At 45.0% G+C, this 20144-nt stretch overlaps 1 long non-coding RNA gene across 1 annotated transcript in view; it reads right to left on the bottom strand.

Moving 5' to 3' along the window:
• The window catches only part of LOC117196115 (uncharacterized), a 107957-nt gene extending 89145 nt beyond the window's left edge, over positions 1-18812 (bottom strand). The window contains exons 1-4 of the long non-coding RNA XR_007475779.1: positions 18609-18812; positions 15906-16139; positions 10557-10668; positions 9566-9762 (exon numbers count right to left, since the gene is read on the bottom strand). This is a non-coding gene — a long non-coding RNA (uncharacterized LOC117196115). The remainder of the gene's footprint in view (positions 1-9565; positions 9763-10556; positions 10669-15905; positions 16140-18608) is intronic.
• Between the last annotated feature and the right edge of the window lie 1332 nt (positions 18813-20144).

Genomic DNA, 20144 nt, shown 5'->3' on the forward strand with positions numbered 1-20144 from the left:
ATAGAGAACAGACTGGTGGTTGCCAAAGGGGAGGGGGGTGGTGGAGGGATGGAGTGGGAGTTTGGGGATTAGCAGATGCAAACTAGTATATACAGGATGGATAGACAACAAGGTCCTACGGCAGAGCACAGGGAACTATATTCAGTATCCTGTGATAAGCCATAATGGAAAAGAATATAAAAAAGAATGCATATATATATAATCACTTTGCCGTACAACAGAAATGAACACAACACTGTAAATCAACTATACTTCAATAAAATAAATTTTTAAAATAACATAAAATATTGTGCCTATGAACACAACGCACAGTATTTGGTTTCACTATCAACATGTGTTTCAGCATAATTAAAGCCATTTCATTCCTTGAAAAAATGTACAATCTTATATCCATAGTTAGGGTCTGAGTTCCGGAGTGCCTTTTAGTTCTTTAGCATTTCATCTTTTTAAGAAATCGTATAACATATGGAAAGAAAATGGAAAGATTACTCACTTGACTGGAATCAGATTTGAAATCCCTCTGAATATATTTCCTAACACTTCCTCATTGATTGCCTCGGAAATAAATAACCGCACGCGGTAGCATCGTAAGAGTTCTCTTATTACTCTGCTTCTAAAATAAATTCCCAAGAAAGTGCGCAAAGTATCAAAATAGCATTTTCAGTATCTGCCAACCTCACGCTCGCATCTCAGCAAGAAAGCATGCAACGAGTGAGTAAAGTGCCTCCTTGTCAAACATAAATGTGGCAAATTCTAAGGCGGCTCCTCTTCCACTGAATTGTCTCAGCACGCAGAGCAGCGGGGACAGGGTTTGCTACGGGACCCAGGCAAAAACCCAACCTTCAGATGATTTCTCCAGGAGGGTATTATATTACGTTCCTGGGAGAAATGACGAGATTTTCGCGGTGAAACGGCACATTTTCTTTCAGAACCCCCTGCTCTCTTTAAATGCGTTCGAGTCTCCGGAATACGGTGCCTGCCGGGCCGCTGGGTCGCACACAGAGTCCCCGGGATGCTAAGGAACTCTGTAACCTCACTGGCTGCTGCGGTTTCCACGAGGCCTGACCTCCTCTGTACTCACCCTGACCCCGCACACATGCTTTCCAAGAGACACAGCCTTGTCTTGTCTGGAGCACCGTGTGATGAGAAAGCAGCCGGGCCCTCCCACCCAGCAGCCACGGTCGCTCCGCACAGCCTCCGCCCGCCTCTGGCGGGGCGGCAATGGCTCTGCCTTGGCTGTCCTCAGAGGTGTCTAGTGGCCCAGCGATCCAGGGCGTGGCTCGCCCGGAGCCCAGGCTCGGCCAGACTCACGGAGTGCCAGGCGCTGTCTGCTCGGAGCCTTGGGGGTGACACAGGGGCCCGTGGCAGCCGTGCCCCACGTGGCCTTGGGCGGCAGGAAGGGGTCTCAGTCACCTGGCGCCAGCTGCCCAACGACTCCACCCAGAGCGCAGAGACCATCCAGGGGCCTATCCAACCCGACAGCCCCTCATCGCTCACAAGCTTTCCCTGCAGACTCCCTAAATCCCGGCCCCCCAGGCCCCGTTTTTAATCCAGCTCTCTCTCCATTTCTCTCTACACCCATATAAGATCCCTTGCCCTACCAAACTGGACTTCTGGTTCCTGTTTTCAACGCCCCAATGCCGGCCTCTGACCCCAGACACTCTAAAAGCCTCTCAGCAAATATCTCCACACTCAATTCCACATCCTCCAATTCTAGGATTACCCGATAACCAAACTTCTCTTCCAAAAACACACCTCTGGGGTTTCCCTGGTGGCGCAGTGGTTCAGAGTCCGCCTGCCGTTGCAGGGGACGCGGGTTCGAGCCCCGGTCCGGGAGGATCCCACATGCCGCGGAGCGGCTGGGCCCGTGAGCCATGGCCGCTGAGCCTGCGCGTCCGGAGCCTGCGCCCCCGCGGCGGAAGAGGCCGCAGCGGTGAGAGGCCAGCGTACCGCAAAACAAACAAACAAACAAAAACAAACAAATACACACCTCGGGTCGTGTTACAATGTCATTCTCCTGCTCACAGACTTCCAGTGGCTTCTCACGGCCTGGAGTTTCCTTAGCTGGGTGCCCTGGCCCTGCTGCCTGTTTGCGTAAATAAAATTTTATTGGCACGCAGCCACACCCCTCGTTTACATATTGTTTACAGCTGCGTCCATGCTCTGACGGCGGAGCTGAGTCATCGTGACGAAGAGCACGTGGCTTGAAACGCCTAAAGTACGATTTATCCCTTCACAGAGAACATCGGCTGACCCCTGCTCTAAAACGTGGTCCCATATTTCCTTTTGCAGTTTCATGTCTTTAGAGCCTGGGCGCTCCTGCCTTTAGGGCCTTGATTTCCACTAGTCCACTCTCTGCTGGGGGAAATGTACCCTCCAGGTCCATCCCAAGTGGACCCACTCACAGACACTTTCAATGCCGTCTCTCCCTGCTTTGGACCCATCACACACTGTTATGGCATTTTGCAAGTTCTGACTTTTATTGTAAGTGTTAATGTGTGTTTCCCATCCCGGTTGAGTCTGGAATCTCCCGGAGGGCAGGAGCCAGGTCTCAACCATCTTAAGCTCTTTTAACCCAGCTCCCTGCAGTGTCATTCAATAGCTATTTGGAGACTTACTTGACTCAAAAACTGGGAGTCTTTTCTTCCAGTGGCTTCCAGAATAAATCGTCAACATTCTCCCAGATGCCCACGGGCATCCCAACACCACCCAATTCAAGGGGGAGTTAGAGTGAAAAGAGACAGTAGTCTTAACGGATTTTGCTTCAAATCTCTTACTTTTGTAAACAAAACAAAACAAAACAAATTACCATATGGTAAGGGCCCTTCCCAGGGCTTTGGAAGGAGTCAGGGCAAGTGAGGGGCTCCGAAGCTTAGCTTTATCAGCTGCTTGGCAATTTACCTCTGGATAGAGGAGTCACTCAGGTGTGAAGCCTTTAATGCGATTGCCCAGAGAGAGCTGGTCCAAGAGGTACTGTGCTCTGTGCTAATGAGGGTTCCAGACGCAGCTGGCACTCATCACGCAGGCATCCCCATGGCATAACAAGAGCCTACTACATTTTTTCTTTAATCTGGGTTTTTTAAATCTTGCAGGTTTGCTATGGAAAACAGTTTGGTAGTTCCTCAAAAAGCTAAGTGTAGAATTACTGTATGACCCGGCAATTCTGCTCCTAGGTATATCCCCAAAAGAATTGCAAGTAGGAACTGGAAAAGATACTTATACACCCATCTTCATAGCAGCATTACTCACAACAGCCAAAAGGTGGAAGCAACCCAATGTCCATCAACAAATGAATGGATAAGCAAAGTGTATGTATACGATGGAAAATTATGCAGCTGTAAAAAGGAATGATGTTCTGATGTATGATACAACATGGACAGACCTTGAAAATATTATGCTAAGTAACATAAGCCACGAGAGGACACATATTTTGTGATTCCACTTACATGGAATATCTAGAACAGGAAAATTCCTAGAGACAGAAAATAGATCAGAGTTTACTAGGGGCTGGAGAAAGTGGGGAAGAGGAAATATTACTTAGTTGTTTTGAGAGGTTCTATTTGGGATGATGAGAAAGTTTGGGAAATATACAGTGATAACGGTTGTACAACACTGTGAATGTAATGAATGCCACTGAATTGTACACTTAAGAATTGGTAAAATGGGGGCTCCCCTGGTGGCACAGTGGTTGAGAGTCTGCCTGCCGATGCAGGGGACGCGGGTTCGTGCCCCGGTCCGGGAAGATCCCACGTGCCGCGGAGCGGCTGGGCCCGTGAGCCATGGCCGCCGAGCCTGCGCGTCCAGAGCCTGTGCTCTGCAACAGGAGAGGCCACAACAGTGAGAGGCCTGCGTACCTCAAAAATAAATAAATAAAATAAAACAATGGTCTTTTAAAAAAAAAAAAGAATTGATAAAATGGTACATTTATGCTATGTATATTTTGCCACAATACCAAAATAAGGGAGGTAGTATCTGAGCATCAGAACTGCATTTCTTCAGATCAGGTTATTCACGCATAAAAAATATCTGGAAGAATCTTTTGCATGAAAATATTTATCTAGGGCTTCCCTGGTGGCGCAGTGGTTGAGAGTCCGCCTGCCGATGCAGGGGACGCGGGTTCGTGCCCCGGTCTGGGAGGATCCCACATGCCGCGGAGCGGCTGGGCCCGTGAGCCATGGCGGCTGGGCCTGCGCGTCCGGAGCCTGTGCTCCGCAACGGGAGAGGCCACAGCAGTGAGAGGCCCGCGTACCGCAAAAAAAAAAAATTTATCTAAAATGATTGCCATCTCTGGAATAAGAACACTGTAGAGCTCATATAGAAAAAAATCTCCCAGGTTAATTACCAAGCCAATGAAGATTGCTATTAACCTGCTGTACGTGCACCAGCCGTCCTTACACTTGTCGCCATCCACATGGATGCGTTCAAGGGCAGTGAACACACAGGCTTCAGGAGATGGTGGGGCTTGTGTTCGCCAATGTTGTCTTCTAGAAAAGAAAAATGTACTCGGTGGTCATTTGCCTGGGCTAATCTCTTTCAGATCCTGAACTGCCTGAGGTCTGTTTAATATGCCTCCTTGGCTGTCTGTATAGATCCTGACAGCCAGCCAGAGGTGAGGGGCCCCCGGGCAGCCTCACAGAGGTTCATCCAGAGCATAAAGCATTGATAAGGGAGGGTCGTTAAGTGAGCGGCAGACCACATGCCACCTGGACGTTGTGAGCCATCTCTCTAAACGTATTTGCTACCCCCGGCTCCCCACCCCTGCCGCAGGTTCCAGTCACCCTCTCAGTTGCTTTCTCTGGGACACATCCCGAGCCTGCATTAAGTAGGGTAAGCAGTGCTTGATAGGACAACAAACTCTGAGACGGTTGAGCACAGTCAGAGCTCTATTTTGCATTCCAGCACCATCTGAGACCACTAGGCAGGTGGCCTTCTGTGCAGCTGATGAGGGAACTGAGCTCCTTCCATCGGGTGGGCCCCCATCCCCGTCAGCTGGGGGTTTGTCTGCGGATCCTATGCACGTGACCAGAAGCCCGGGGAGTGGGATTGCGAGACGGCCCAGGTGTGTTTTCTGGGCCAGGCGCAGAAGTGATGCACGTCACTCACTTCCACCTACATCCCATTGGCCAAGACTCGGTCACATGACCCCACCTGGCTACCAAGGAGTCTGAGAAATAGCTTTGGGTGAGTTCACAACAGTGTTTTCTGCCACAGGAATTTTATAAGCCACACAGTCAGTGCTCTTCCCATCCCCTGTCCCATTTTATCTCCCCTCCACCAGGCAACAGGAATTGCCTTGCCTTCCAAGGGTAGGAAATGGGAGAAACCTTGAACTCAAGGCTACAGCCTAGATAAAAGACTGTGGCCAGGAGCTGCCCTTCCACTTCCCTGGCCGGGGCAAGACTCCTTTCTCTCGTGACCTGCTCTGAGCTCCAGGGAAGACTAGGCCAGCCTCTGCCCAGAGGGAGATCTGCTCAGAACATCTGGGCCCCAGATGCTGCTGGCTTCCCTAATGGCTCCGAGGGCAGGGGAAGGTATTGGTCTTAAGCCGTAAAATCCTGCGGGGTCTGCTTTTCGTCTCTGAGAGCTCTTCTCTCCCCTTTGCACGCTTCGAGGGCTGAATTCAACGGAGCCAGCCTTCTCTGACAGCTGACAGGGAATTCTCCGAGGAGGACAGTTGATTTTGGAACAATTCCTGCTGTCAGTCCTGTGAAGCCCAATCTTCCTGACCTGTAGGACATGATGACAATCCCACCTGTGTTTGCAGTTAGTCACATGAGGGGCTTCACTGTTAAGAGTGTGTCAGAGGTTAAGCTGGATGGTACAGAAAAGGATGCACTCACTGGGCTGAGTCTCGCACTCTGCACTCTTCCTTGTGACTTTGCTCACAGGCCCACGAATGTGTGTTGCCGAGGTGTGAAGACACAGTCAGCAGGAGATACCTTCTGCCTCCTCTAAGTGTAGGTTTCCACCCATACATCTGTCTTGGCATTTCATTTCCCATGAAAGCGGTCCTTGGGTTGAGGTGTGCGTCCACTGCGTGACCTCTTCATTCCTAGCAGGACTAACAACATGAAGAGCTGAGCAGATCCATAAATGGTCATTCGTAACGGGATGCGGGGGAAATGAAAGTGCACTGTGTGCAACTTTAACTTTCCAAGGTTGCGATCAAGAACGATCACACCTTCCAACTTTCCTCCCAGTGTATCTTTCAGTCACACAGCCCTGAACTGGATGGATGGTATGCTGACCCCAGGAGGGATTTTTTATGTTTGCACATAGCTCTATTACTAAAGATGCTTTACAGATAACTATGAGAAAAGTAAATCTTTGTTATATTAATACAGTATATAAGAGCGGAGAGGCTCAATAATATACTTGCTTTAAGGTTAGGGAACGTAGCTCTCTCGTGTTCAGGTGAGAGGGCTGAGATCTGGGTTGTTGTTTTTTTTCTCACTATTTCTGAACATTTACCTCTTCAGGTTTGCTTCCTCTCTACCACAGTGGAGAAGAAAGGCATGTGCTTTTGGGGGGATGCTTTCCGATGCGAGGAATAGCATATCTGACCAAAAGTGAGGTTTATTTTCTCACATAGCCAGACATCCTGGATGTCGAGTCATGGGAAGGTTGGCTAATTCAGTGGCACAAAAACATGATCTTTTTGCTCTGTGGTCCTCAGCCATGCCTCCTCATAGCCACAAGATGGATGCTGAAGCTCCGAACATCACATCTTCACGGAACTAAGGCCAAAGGCTGCAATGTCTTTACTCTCTTCATCCGAGAGAAATACCTTTCTTAAAATCCTCCAGCATACTTTCACTTGTATCTCAATGACCTGAAGGGAGTTCATTCTTATCCTTCATGTACTCATTGGCAAAAAAGGGGAATGGGATTTTATCACAACTGGTTTAGACCAGTGGTTCTCAAACTTCAGCATGAATCAGAATCTTCTGGGGGGTTTACTAAAATACAGATTGCTGTGTTCCTCCACCACAATTTCTGATTTAGTATATTGGGGATGGGGCCTAATAAATTTGCATTTCTAATAAGTTGCCAGGTCATCCCACTGCTGCCAGTCTGGGGATCATACTTTGGGGACTATTGGTTTAGACAGGTCCTGATTCATTTTCTGAGGGTAACAGGAGGAACACATCAGGACCAAGTCGGCAGAAGGGGGCTTGTTAGGTTGGTACCCAGTCCCAACCACCTCATGCTTTCCTGTATCTTTCCCTGCATTTTCTGAGTACATACCTAGACTCTTTTGGCCCCTTTTTCAGGACCACTGCAGATTAGATGGCTTTCCTGAAATGTTTTTATTAATTTGATTCCTACAGCAAGTCTTTTCCTTTTGAAACTAACATAAATTCTAAGTCCATCGGTGTGTACTGCTTAAATTATGTAGAGCTTAAATGATTTCTTTCAGTATCTATTGCCTTTGGGCCTTCTCTGTAAAACGTTATCAGTCTTCACGTTTGTTCCATCATCCAGTTTATTAGAGCCATCTTAAGGTCCTCACAACCCTCCTAGCTCTACCAACCTAAACACTTTTGTGTCATCAGCAAATTCTTTCACACTGCCATTCACTTCATCCTCTAGACCACTGACAAGTGTATCGAGCTAAATGACTGGAACATACCAACTTGAACTTCAGCCACGAGCAGCATCTGAAACACTGTGACAGCAGCCTTCAATCAGTGTATCAGTTTCTTACATTAAAAAAATCCACGTTTGATTCCATTATTTCCTGTGCAGAGTTTGTAGCAGATATATAGAAATAGATATAAACATGATTATACAGAAAGAAACTTATCTTGTTGGAAAGTCAGCGTAAATGGCTTAACATTTTGGAGATCGTTTTGGAGATCTGGCGGCACTAAATGTGGAGATTTGTTTCGAGAGACACCCCTTCCATCCCATGCCCAAAGAGCTAGCTACTTGATACCAAATTCCACCATTAGAAAGTCATTCTTTGGAGTAAATGAGCATCTCGTTTAAAATAAGTGTCTCTTGAAAGGTTAAGGTTAAGAGAGCTGTAGCCCTAGTCGTATATACCAACCTGAGCGTGACTCCATTTAGTAACATTCATTCCTCCCAGCTGTGATCTACACACCGAAAGGATGGGAAGATGGAAGCAAGGAATGGATTGACTCGGGAATTCAGGGCAGCAAACCTCTCTGGGAAGGAATTCCCAGTGGGCCCTGGGCCGCTGAGGGGGTGACACGGGGAACTGGGTGTGACGCTTGTTCATCACAAAAGGCCCCGGAAGGTAGCAGTGGGGACAGAAGTGGGAATACATCTCTCACAGTTTGATCCAAGACAGCCCTGCTTAGTAGCTTAATGTGCATCTTAATAAAGATTAATAAAGAGCCCGGGGATGTTCTCTGGGTGAACTCCAGACCAGCCTTTCTCCCCTCACCTCTGGTCAGAACAGGCTGATGGGCCCATGCCTGTTCTGAAAGCCTAACCATAGTCCTTATCTCAACCAAGCCCCACAGGGCCAGAATCCAAGATGAAGAAGCTAAGGTATGAGGACTTCTAGGTGATTCACCAAAGGCCATATGGTTAATGGCAGAGCCAAGATTTGGTGGTCAGGGCTGTTTCTATCACACCACGCGGTCTATAGGATCAGGGCTGCTGTGGATGGCTGTGCGGCCTGTGCACTGCACAAAGGCACCCAGGTGACGGGTGACGGGGCAGCAGGAACCAGGGGTCCTTTTGTAAGGAGCACCAAAGCCCCTAACTTAGGCTTTGCTTACTCATTACTAGCTCCTATTTTCCTACAAATGAATTCACCCCTAACAGACCAGGATCTTATGCTTATGTTAGAGTTATTTATGTAAAACTGGTCGCTGTAAGGCGGGTTCTAGGCGTAAGGACGATTTGGATTTCTCAGCATCTTCCTGAGTGGTCTTCCTGCCTCAGTCTCGCCTCTTCCAGTCGCAGGGCCAACACCACGTTGCTTCACGTATAATGAACAAACAGTACACGGTGTGTTTTAAAAGTGAACAATTTGGGGACTTCCCTGGTGGCGCATTGGATAAGAATCTGCCTGCCAATGCAGGGGACACGGGTTTGATCCCTGGTCCGGGAAGATCCCACATGCCGCGGAGCAACTTAAGTCCGTGCGCCACATCTACTGAGCCTGCGCTCTAGAGCCGCCAGCCACAGCTACTGAGCCTGCGATCTAGAGCCTGTGAGCCATGACTACTGAGCCCGCGCGCCTAGAGCCCGGCTCCGCAACAAGGGAAGCCACCGCAATGAGAAGCCCGCGCACCGCAACGAAGAGTAGCCCCCGCTCGCCGCAACTAGAGAAAGCCTGCGTGCAGCAACGAAGACCCAACGCAGCCATGAAGACCCAACGCAGCCATGAAGACCCAACGCGGCCATAAATAAATAATAAATAAATAATTCTTTAAAAAAAAAAAGTGTGCAATTTGAAATGCCAACATACGTGTACATCCACGAAACCGCCCCACAAAGTGACCAACATGCCCAGCCCCCCAAACTTTCCACCTGACCCTTTGCGATCACTCTCCCACCCCTGCTCCCAATCCAGGGAACCACGCACCTGCCTTCTGTCCCCAGAGGTCAGTTTATGGTATGAATGGAATCACACAGTCTGTGCTGATTTTTCTCTGGCTTCCTCGCCAGCATGATTACTTTGAGCTTTATCCACGTCCTTCCATGTGTCCACAGCTCGTTCCTTTTTCATTGCTAAGTACTATTCCATTGTGTGGATGGGCCACAATTTGTTCATCCATTCACCTGATGATATAACCATTTCGATTGTGCTTGGTTTCCTTTTAATTCATTAGTTAATTAATTAATTAAGGCTATTACAAACAAGTCTGCTATAAATATTTGTATACACGTCTTTGTATGGACATAGGCATTTATCTCACCTGGATAAATATCCAGAAGGAGAAAGCCTGGATCTGATGGAAAGTGTGTGTTTATAACTATTTAAGAAAGTGTCAAACTGTTTTCCAGGTACTTGTGCCGTTTTACATTGTGTGTCACAGGTCTAGTTCATTCGCATCCTAACCAGCAATTCACAGGGTCAGTCTTTTTAACGATAGACGTACAAATAGGCACACAACAGTATCTCACTATGGTTTTAATGTGCATTTCCATAGTGCATAATGATGTTGAGTATCTTTTCATGTGTTTATTTGCTGTCTGTATATCTTCTCTGATGAATTGTGTTCAAATCTTTGGCTCATTTAAAAAATACAGTTGTTTGTTTTCTTATTGCTGAGTTTTGGGAGTTATTAATATATTGTGGATACCAGTTCTTTATCAGATATGTGATTTATAAGCATTTTCTTCTACTCTCTGGCTTATCTTTTCACTTTTTAACAGTGCCCTTTGAACAACATTTCTTAATTTTGAGGCAGTCCAATATATCAATTTTGTATGTGTGTGTATTATTCTTTTGCTGTTGAATGTAAAAAAATCTTTGCCTAACCTGAGGCCACAAAGATTTTCTCCTATGTTTTCTTCTAGAAATTTTATAATTTTAGTTTTTACAGGTAGATCTCCAATCTATTTTGACTTACTTTTCGTATAAGTGCCAGGATTGGACTGGAATTATTTTTTGCATAAGAATATCCAACTGTTTCATCTGCGTTAGTTGAAAACTTTGTACTTTCTTCTGAATTATCTTTACACCTGTGTAAAGAGACATACGAGACAAGTTGACCATTGAGAACTGCTGACACCTGTCTCCGGTGTAGCCCACAGGACACCTACCAAAAGAAAGAAAACCAGAAAGAGAGAGCCAGGATAGCAAGACACAGGCATTGCAACACGCTGGCACAGGCTCCTGCCAATGACAGCTGGGTTCCTTGCCACTGTTACCATTTGTACCAGCCTTGCCACTCTGCCCCTTACCTGCAGCCCTGAACTTTAAACCCAAGGATTAGGCAAAAAAAAAAAAAAAAAAAATTTACCTTATCGATGTGAGTCTATTTCTGGACTCTCCATTTTTTTCTATTGACCTTATTGTCTGTCTTGACACCAATATCATACTATTTTAATTACTCTTCTGTTCCATTGATCTACTTATCTATCTTGATGCCAATACCACAGTATCTTAATTACTGTAGTTTTATAATAAATATCAAAGTAACGTAGTATGAAAGCTTTCCTCCTATTTTTCAAAGTTGTTTTGATTTCCCTAGGTTCTTTATATTTCCAAATGAATTTCAGAATCAGCTTGTCAGTTTATACAAAAAGGATTCTCATTGGGAATGCTTTTTTTCTACAGATGAATTTGGGGGAAATTTGACATATTCGGTATATTGAGTTATCTGACCCATGAAACTTGTAAATCACCCCATTTATTTAGGCCTTTCCTTTCTCTCAGCAATGTTTTATAGTTTTAAATGTGCAGACCTTAATCATGTTTTGCCAGATTTATCCCTAGGAATATAACACTTTTTAATGCTATTGTAAGTGGAATTTAAAAAAATGTCAATAGCGAACTGTTCATTAGTAGTATTTGGAAATAACAGATCTTTGTATATTGATTTTACATCCTGCAACCTTCCTAAAGCCACTTATTGGTTCTTTTGGCCTTTTTTTGCAGATTCTATAAGATTTTCTATATAGATGATAATGTCATCAATGCATAAAAAAGGTTTTACTTCTTTTCCAATTAAGATGGCTTTTCTTTCTTTTTCTTGCCTTATCAATGGATCTGGTTAGAACCTCCAGTATGATACTGAATACAGGTGGTGAGTGAACATCCTTGTCTTGTTTCTAATCTTCAGGGGAAGGTGTTTGGTCCTTCACCATACATAGGAGGCTAGCTATACATTTTCTTTTGATAACCTTTATCAAGTAGAATTCCCTTCAATGCCTAGTTTGCCGAGACTAGGACCTCCAAGTACACATTATCAGACCACTTGAAGCTGTCCCAGAGTGCACAGATAGTTTATTGTTTCCAGTCTTTCTCTCCATGTTTCACTGTATTTACTTTCTATTGCTAAGTCTTCAAATTCACTAATCTTTTTCTCTGCCATGTCTAATCTATTCTGATCCCATCCAGTGTGTTTCTAGTCTCAGATGTTGTAGTTTTCATAGAATTTCAGTTTGTATCTTATATTTTCCATGTCTCTGCTAATCATGCATGATCTTTCCTCCAATTTCTTGAACACACTGAATACAGATATAATAACTATTAAATATCTTTGTCCACTAATTCCATCACCTATGGCATCTGTGTATCAGTTTCCCTGAGCGTATTTCTTCCTCTGATTATGGGTCAAAATTTTCTGTTGCTCTACATGCCTAGTAATCTAGATTGGATGCCAGACACTGTGAATTTTACCTTGCTGGGTACTACCTGTTTTTGTATTGCTTGAACTATTCTTGAACTCTGAACTCCGGAGCACAGTTAAATTACTTGGAAATGGTTCAATCCTTTCAAGTTTGCTTTGAACGTTTGTTGGGCAGAACCACAGAGAATGTGGTCCAGGTCTAATTTTGCCTCACCACCAAGGCACACACTTGGATCTCCATGAATGACGCCTCTTTTGCTCTGGCCCTGTGTTATCTCCGGAGACTATTTACTTTTATCTCTTGGGTGGCTCTTTCACCAGCCTCGGGGGTTTCCTCACACACGCTTGCTGATAGGTTGTCAGCTGAAGCCTCAGGGGAGACACTCTGGACATTTCTGGAGGCTTTCTCCACATGGCCCCCTCTTCTCCCGCTAACTCTAGCCACCTTGGCCTCCCCAGACTCTCAGCTGTCTCCTCAACTTCAGGAGATCACAGGGACCTGCCTGGGTGCCCTCCTCTGCCCCACTGCTTGGAAACCCTCCTTTGGGGCTGGGGCAACTGGATGCCTCCCACCCCAACCCCGGTTTGCTTCTCGTCTCTCAAGGATCGCTATCCTTTACTACCCGATATCCAGGGTCTTTCAGACTCCTGTTTCATATACATTATCTCTGTTTCCAGTCATTTCAGGCAAGAGGGTAAATCTGGTCCTTGTTACCCTATCTTGTCTGCCCTGTGTTTCAAACCCTTGCCTTAAATCAAAACCTACCAGGTTCAAGTGCCTCTCTTTTAGAGCGTCTTCCCTAAGTTAGCAAGTAACCTAAGCAGGCAGCCAGGGTCTGTGATTACGAGCATAAGCACTGAGGCTGCACAGTGTTACTTCACTCTCGTGGTTTGACCTCGAGCGAGTTCTTACCTTCTTCAAGCCCCACTCTCCTCCTTTATAATTGGGGAAAATACTGCGAGGGTTAATTTTATGTGTCAGCCTGGCTATGGGGCTCAGTTGTTTGGTCAAACATTAGTCTAGATGTTGCTGTGAAGACACTTTGTCAATATGATCAACACTTACGAGCGGCTGACGTTGGAGGGAGTTACCCTTGGTAATGTGGGTGGGCCTCATCCCATCAGCTGAAGCAGACACTGAGGTTCTGGGAGAAGAAGGAATTTGCCTCAAGACTCCACACACAAGTCCTGCCAGCCTGCCCTGCGGGTTCTGGACTCAAGATCGCAACTTAACTCTTGCCTGAGCCCCTGCTGCCCTGTAAACGCTGTACTTGCCCATCTCCACAATCACATGGGCCAATTCCTTAAATGAACCTCTCTAAGCAGGACACCTGTTACTGATCAGTTCTTCTGTTCTGTCTCTTTCCCACATTCCCCCTACCATGTATTTGTGGGGTTTTTTTGGGTTTTCTTTTTTTTTTGTTGGTACGCGGGCCTCTCACTGTTGTGGCCTCTCCCGCTGCGGAGCACAGGCTCCGGACGCGCAGGCTCAGCGGCCATGGCTCACAGGCCCAGCCGCCCCGCGGCATGTGGGATCCTCCCGGACCGGGGCACGAACCCGTGTCCCCTGCATCGGCAGGCAGACTCTCAACCACTGCGCCACCAGGGAAGCCCCATGTATTTGTTTTAAAAATACACGTTGCCAACAGCTCAGGTGTGTGTGTGCTTTCACTTTACCACTACAGAGGGCCATCTTCCATGAGCTGCAATGTACAAGGCACTATTTCAGAAGAGAATACATCTTCTCTTAAAGTATGTCAATTCATCTATGAAACAAATACACGAACGCAGGTTCAGCTGTGGAGGCCTATGGGGCAAGGGCCTGACCCTACTTTCCCGCAAACTTCACGTTTTTCCCCTGACTCCCTGCCCGGGGCTGCCCTGAAATTCTCTTCCGCTTCACGTCCTCCCTTCACAGAGGCCGCCACTGGGACCAGTGTAAACCTTGGGGGTCACAGCCAGGAAACTGAAGTTGGGGGAACCCAAGCAGTGGCAGAGTGAGGTTGGACTGATAACTTGAAGGAAAGCTCAAACTCCAAGTTTTTATACTGGAAAATCCAGGGCAATCGATATACATCAGCCTGACCTACACTCAGCAAAGCAGAATGTAACAGCTCTGACTTCCTGCTCTGTGCCCTGGAGAATTAAGAGAGTAAGAGAGGCATCTTTTAAACTAGGAGAACATCCTTTTAAATGTTGAAAATATTTGAGGGTCTCTTCCTCTTACAGTATCATTTACGCCATCATCATAGCACTAAAACCTGGTATTTCTGGCAACGTGCTTTCACTATTACGTATCCATACAGAGATCAGGTGGGACTTCAAGCGGAACCTCTGTGCGGACCTTCACTCTGTCAACCTCTTTGCTCGGGTAGATGTATGTATTAATTCAGTTATAGAAATAGTAACTTAAATAATGGATGAGCTCTTTCTACTTTTCGTAGACAAAGAGATTTAAGCAACCGAAGAAAAGGCAATTGTATTTATCCGAGTAAACACACATAATGTACGCAAAGAGGAATAAATGGAGACTAACGATAGCAAGACATCAGCTATTTTAATTTATCCAGTGTTCTTTTTCTTTTTGCAGTGGAGTTAGGAAATTGAAATGTGTAAGCCAAAACATTTGGAGTTTTAGGTCCTACGGTATTCTGACATGTGACGATTTTAGTCACATAAAAATTTAAATGTCTTGTTTTGGAAAGAGATAAGACAATGGAATAAGAAGAGACACGCCTATGCTCCAAGGATGAATTTTAAAATGGTGTTTGATTTGCTCATTGAATCTTTGTGATCTGATTCCTGCTATGAAACTGGCAAAAATAAACACTAAACGAGGCACTTTCAAATAAATATAACGTTGAAAGCTCTGGTCGAGGGAACTATACTGTATATCATTTGGTAAATCTCATTTCTCTGAAACTCTGGACTTTATGCTTTTATTGGCTTTTTCTTGCCAATTTTTAGTCTCCATCTTTGAGTCATTATGACTGTTCAAAAGAAAGCCAGAATTCATGCAAAAGCACATAAAAGAAGACTTGATTAATTTTGAAATTATAGACACTCCAGGAAACAGTAAAGTTAACACACCTGGTATAAAACGTACTTGGAGCACTTTCATATTTAATGGAAAATATATTCCACTGAGTGTTAACCCTGAACGACATGACCTAGAAATCCATTAATAGTTTTGCAGCTTATTGGAAGATTGAGATTTCACTATCCCCACTCTAGCCGAGCATTATATGAAAATGATTATAAATTTCAACAACCCACCCTGAAGTCCTGCCAATCGGAACTTTTGCCCCCAATCAGTGGAATGTACATGAAAATATAAAAAGTTCAGCAATGTCTACAGAGACGTTCCAAATTACTAAGGTATTAAATCATCTAATATGAGATGGATCTGTGACCACAATGGGAAGAGTCCCTGAAGAGGACGAAATATTTATCTAAAGGGCCGATGGATCATGGGACACAGAGTGGGTTTGTAATATGTTCAGTTATGTTCTCACTTCAGGGAGACAGAATGCTGTGATTCCCTCTAAACCGAATTTCGGTTGTTCAACAAAACCAGATTATTACCCTGTACGAAGAAGTAAGACCATAAATAGCGATACAGACCTTGGGTTTTCCCCTCCTCCCTGTGAAACTTCTCTGGAATTTCCTGCTTCTCTTTTATGCAAGAGATTTCTTTTCTCCATCGTTCTCCTAAGGCTGATTGGTTTGTATCATTTTGGAACACGGATTTTTCTTTCAAAATATCAGATTAAAAAATTCTCAGCCTTGCGTTGTCTCACAAAGATTAGGCTCTGATTAAAACCAGACCTGGCTTGTGGATCCGCTTTCATTTCTTTCCTGAAACGCAAACAAGAGAAATTTTAATAAAAACATTCCATTTCCCACCAGGGATGCTGGTGATGGTAATCCAGGTATTACCCTATCTGCAAATATGCATCCAACACGCAGGGCCAGCATGGAAGTATTTCAAAGGCTTAACCCAAGATTTTCATATTAAGAATGGAACGTAGTATTTTTTGATTCCTTAAATCCCTAATTTTGGAGAAAGGCACCTTTTAAAATGACCTGGGACTGCTAACAGATATCCGGTAAGATAATGAGCTCACCTGTTTCCCTTTCCCAGTGCTTTTTACAAGTGGGGAAACGGCACCCAAAGACACATGAGAAAAGATGTTCACTGCAGCATTGCTTATAGCAGCCGCCAGCTGCATGTAGCCTGACTACCCATCAGAAGGGGGCTTGGGGAGGGGGCTAGTGGGGGGGTTAAAAGCTGAAGCAACGGAGACCAGCTGCCTGTTTATGAATTCACTAATCCTGTGACCTTGGGCAAGTTGCTTAAACTTCAGTTTTCTCCTCTATAAAATCAGGATAATCACAGTAGCTACTTTTTAAGGCTGAAGTGAAGCCGGAGAGAATAGCACCTAGAACAGTGTCTCTACATAACAGGCTCTCCATAAATACGTGTTGAATAAATACGAAGAGGGTGCAAGAGTGCCCAGCAAACAGTCGGCACTCAAACGGTGGCCATTACATGGTGTGTCCATACAAATGGCATAGTAGGCAGTGATTTTTTTTTTTTCTTTTGTGATACGAAGGCCTCTCACTGTTGTGGCCTCTCCCGTTGCGGAGCACAGGCTCCGGACGCGCAGGCTCAGCGGCCATGGCTCACGGGCCCAGCCGCTCCGCGGCATGTGGGATCTTCCCGGACCGGGGCACGAACCTGTGTCCCCTGCATCGGCAGGCAGACTCTCAACCACTGCGCCGCCAGGGAAGCCCGAGTGATTTTAAAACTTTATGTATCACTATGTAAAAATAGATTTTAAGATTTTAAAATATGATATAAATAAAAAAGCATAAGATGCTACAATTTTTCTAAGAAAATGGCCGACACATATATACATACACACATTTTTAAAAAGTATTTATTTGGTTGCACTGGGTCTTGGTTGCAGCAGGCGGGCTCCTTAGTTGCGGCAGGCGGGCTCCTTAGTTGTGGCAGGCGGGCTCCTTAGTTGCAGCACGTGGGCTCCTTAGTTGTGGCACGCAGACTCTCAGTTGCGGCATGCCTGTGGGATCTAGTTCCCTGACCAGGGATCAAACCTGGGCCTCCTGCATTGGGAGCGCGGAGTCTTAACCACTGTGCCACCAGGGAAGTCCCAAAACACGTATTTTTTTTTATACGTATACATTCACACACTCAGGACCATCTCTGGATGCATCCGCAAGCACAGGTGTGCTTATTTTCCTTTGCACACTGTTTTGGCTTGTTTGACTTCTCTGTGTGGCAGGTGGGTCTTCTGGGAAGCAGATTCTCTGAGCTGAGACTCGTGTACAGAACATCTGTTAGGGGGTGCTCCTGTGGAGGCGAGGGGGGAAGCAGGATTGGATGGAGGGAGAAGTTGGTCTGCGATGGATTCCCAGCAAAGCCAACCCCTGGGGAGTCAGAAACTGGATGGCCCCTCAGAGCTGCTCCAAGATGGGAGGAGGGGCCAGGCCTTCATGCCCCATCGATCGGGCACTGGATGCTGGCTGGTCCTGGGAGGAGGTGGGCCTGGGGTGAGGCAGTTCTCTTCAGCTGAGGCAATCCCCAAAGGGGGTCGACGGTAAGGGCCTTCTAGCACATCCCCAGCAGCCGCGGGAGAAGTCGCTCCTTCTTGAAGGGGGATCAGGCAGCACAGAACAGTATCCACGACATTATCTGTTCCTTTGGTAAGTGAATGACATAGCTATCGAGGATTCAATTTCCAGTCACACAAGTTTGTGGTGTGACTGACACGGTGCCCCAGGGCTATCGGCCCTCAGCCCCCACCCCCGGGTTTTCCCCACACCACCCTGCCACAAGTACCAGAAGTTCTAACAATTTGTTGAGCGATGGTCTAAGAGGTGCTTCCTGGAGAAATTTATTTGGGTGTACTCATTGCCTTAATAGGTTACTCAATAATTGTTTATTATAGACCATAATTCAGGCACATGTCAGAACAAGACACTGAAATTGTCCAGTTTTCCCAGTTTAGCCCTTGTGAACATGAGCACGAGTTTAGGGCTGACTCTCTGGACCACCAAAGGAGCATGAATATAATATAGAGCCGTGTTCCCCAAAATGGGATGTGGGTGCTCCAGGGGGTACAGAAGACCCTGGCCCTCTCTTTATAGCAGGGGCATTTGCTATAGAAAGGAAATTTGAGAATTTTTACAGATACAAATTTTTGTCTTTAAAAAGGAAAGGCAAGGAAGAAGTAAAGTTTCCCCAATATTTAATAAACATACGAAGGCTGGCCCCTAATTCGGCCGACAAGCTAGACCAACCTTATTTCCGGTCCAGTGGAAAACAGAGTCCTGATTCCACAGCAGGAAAGAAAGGGACAAAGCCACCCCTGCTTTCAGCATCTTGTAACACTTGCAGTGAGCTCTTCTTGGTGAACTGGAATGCCAAATAATATCATCTAGTTTTAACTAAACAAATCTTCAAATAATTAACACGTGGCATTGGCTGCTGACTCTTTTGGTGACATGGTACTGGAACAGAAAAAAAGGGCAATATGGAAGAACTGGAGAAATTCAAATAAAGTCTATAGTTAATAATACTTTATTAGTGTTAATTTTTTAGTTTTGATGGATTTACTATGGTTATATCAGATGCCCACGTTAAAGGAAGTTGCAATGAAGGGTATATGGGAATTCTTCGTTCTATCTTAGCAATTCTTCTGTAAATCTAAAATTCTCTCAAATTAAAAAGTTCTTACAAAAAGTGTATTTGAAATACAGCTTTTTACACCTATTATTGTTAACAATGAACACTGACCTAAGTGTATAGCGTTCCTTTGCTATATTAGAAGATGACAGAACAAAATTATCATGGTTAGCAAGCAATTTAAAATCAAAATTCCAGAATATAAAAAACTAAGCCTCTTGTTTTGTTTGAAGTGTATGGTTGTGTGATTCTCCATCCAGGATTTTAAAATAATTTACTAAATTTTTATAATATTTAGAAGCTACTTTTGAGATTTTTTATCTAATAGCAAATACACTGTTAGAGAAACTGCAGCAGAGAAATAATTTACATAAAGCAATAATGAAAAATGAAAACGTTCTCTTTAGTTAGAAAACCCTTTAGAAGACACAAGCAAAGTGTTAGAAAAAATTACAAACTGTGGGCTGATTGCCGCAAGAATGAACGTTGAGAGCCTTCTAACACGACTCCATAATTGAGCGGCTGGATTGTTTCAATAATGAAATACCTGCAGAAATGCTTTCATATGGGCTGCCAAAGAAAAGACGCACCAGACAAAGATACATGCTCATCAAAGTATGGCTTCTTTAATTAGATGAAGGTGGTCAAAAAGTACAAACTCCCAGTTTTAAGATAAATAAGTCCTAGGGATGCAACGTACAACATGATAAGTAGAATCAACACTGCTGTGTGTTATATATGAAATTTGTTAAGAGAGTCAATCCTAACACAAGTTCTCATCGCAAGGAAAAAAAATTGTTTTTCTATTTCTTTGATTTTTTATCTGTAGGAGATGACGGATGTTCACTAAACTTATTGCGATTATCCTTTCATGATGGATGTAAGTCACGTGATGATGCCGTACACCTTAAGCTTACACAGTGATGTATGTCAAGTATATCTCAATAAAATTGGAAGGAGAAGATAAAGATAGAAAGGAAAAAAAAAGAAGTGGGAGTGGGGTGGTATCCATATAAGTATAATCACTCATGGAGTGGCAGCTTTGGCAGAATTAAAAAAAAGAGGAAAACGCCCAGACCTGGTCCCTCCCTGGACGTTCGTTGACAGCATCAGTCACAAGGATGTCACTGCAGCAAAAACACTGAACCAGA

Source organism: Orcinus orca, chromosome 2 (assembly GCF_937001465.1).
Source record: "Orcinus orca chromosome 2, mOrcOrc1.1, whole genome shotgun sequence".
In the NCBI taxonomy this organism is placed as follows: domain Eukaryota; kingdom Metazoa; phylum Chordata; class Mammalia; order Artiodactyla; family Delphinidae; genus Orcinus; species Orcinus orca.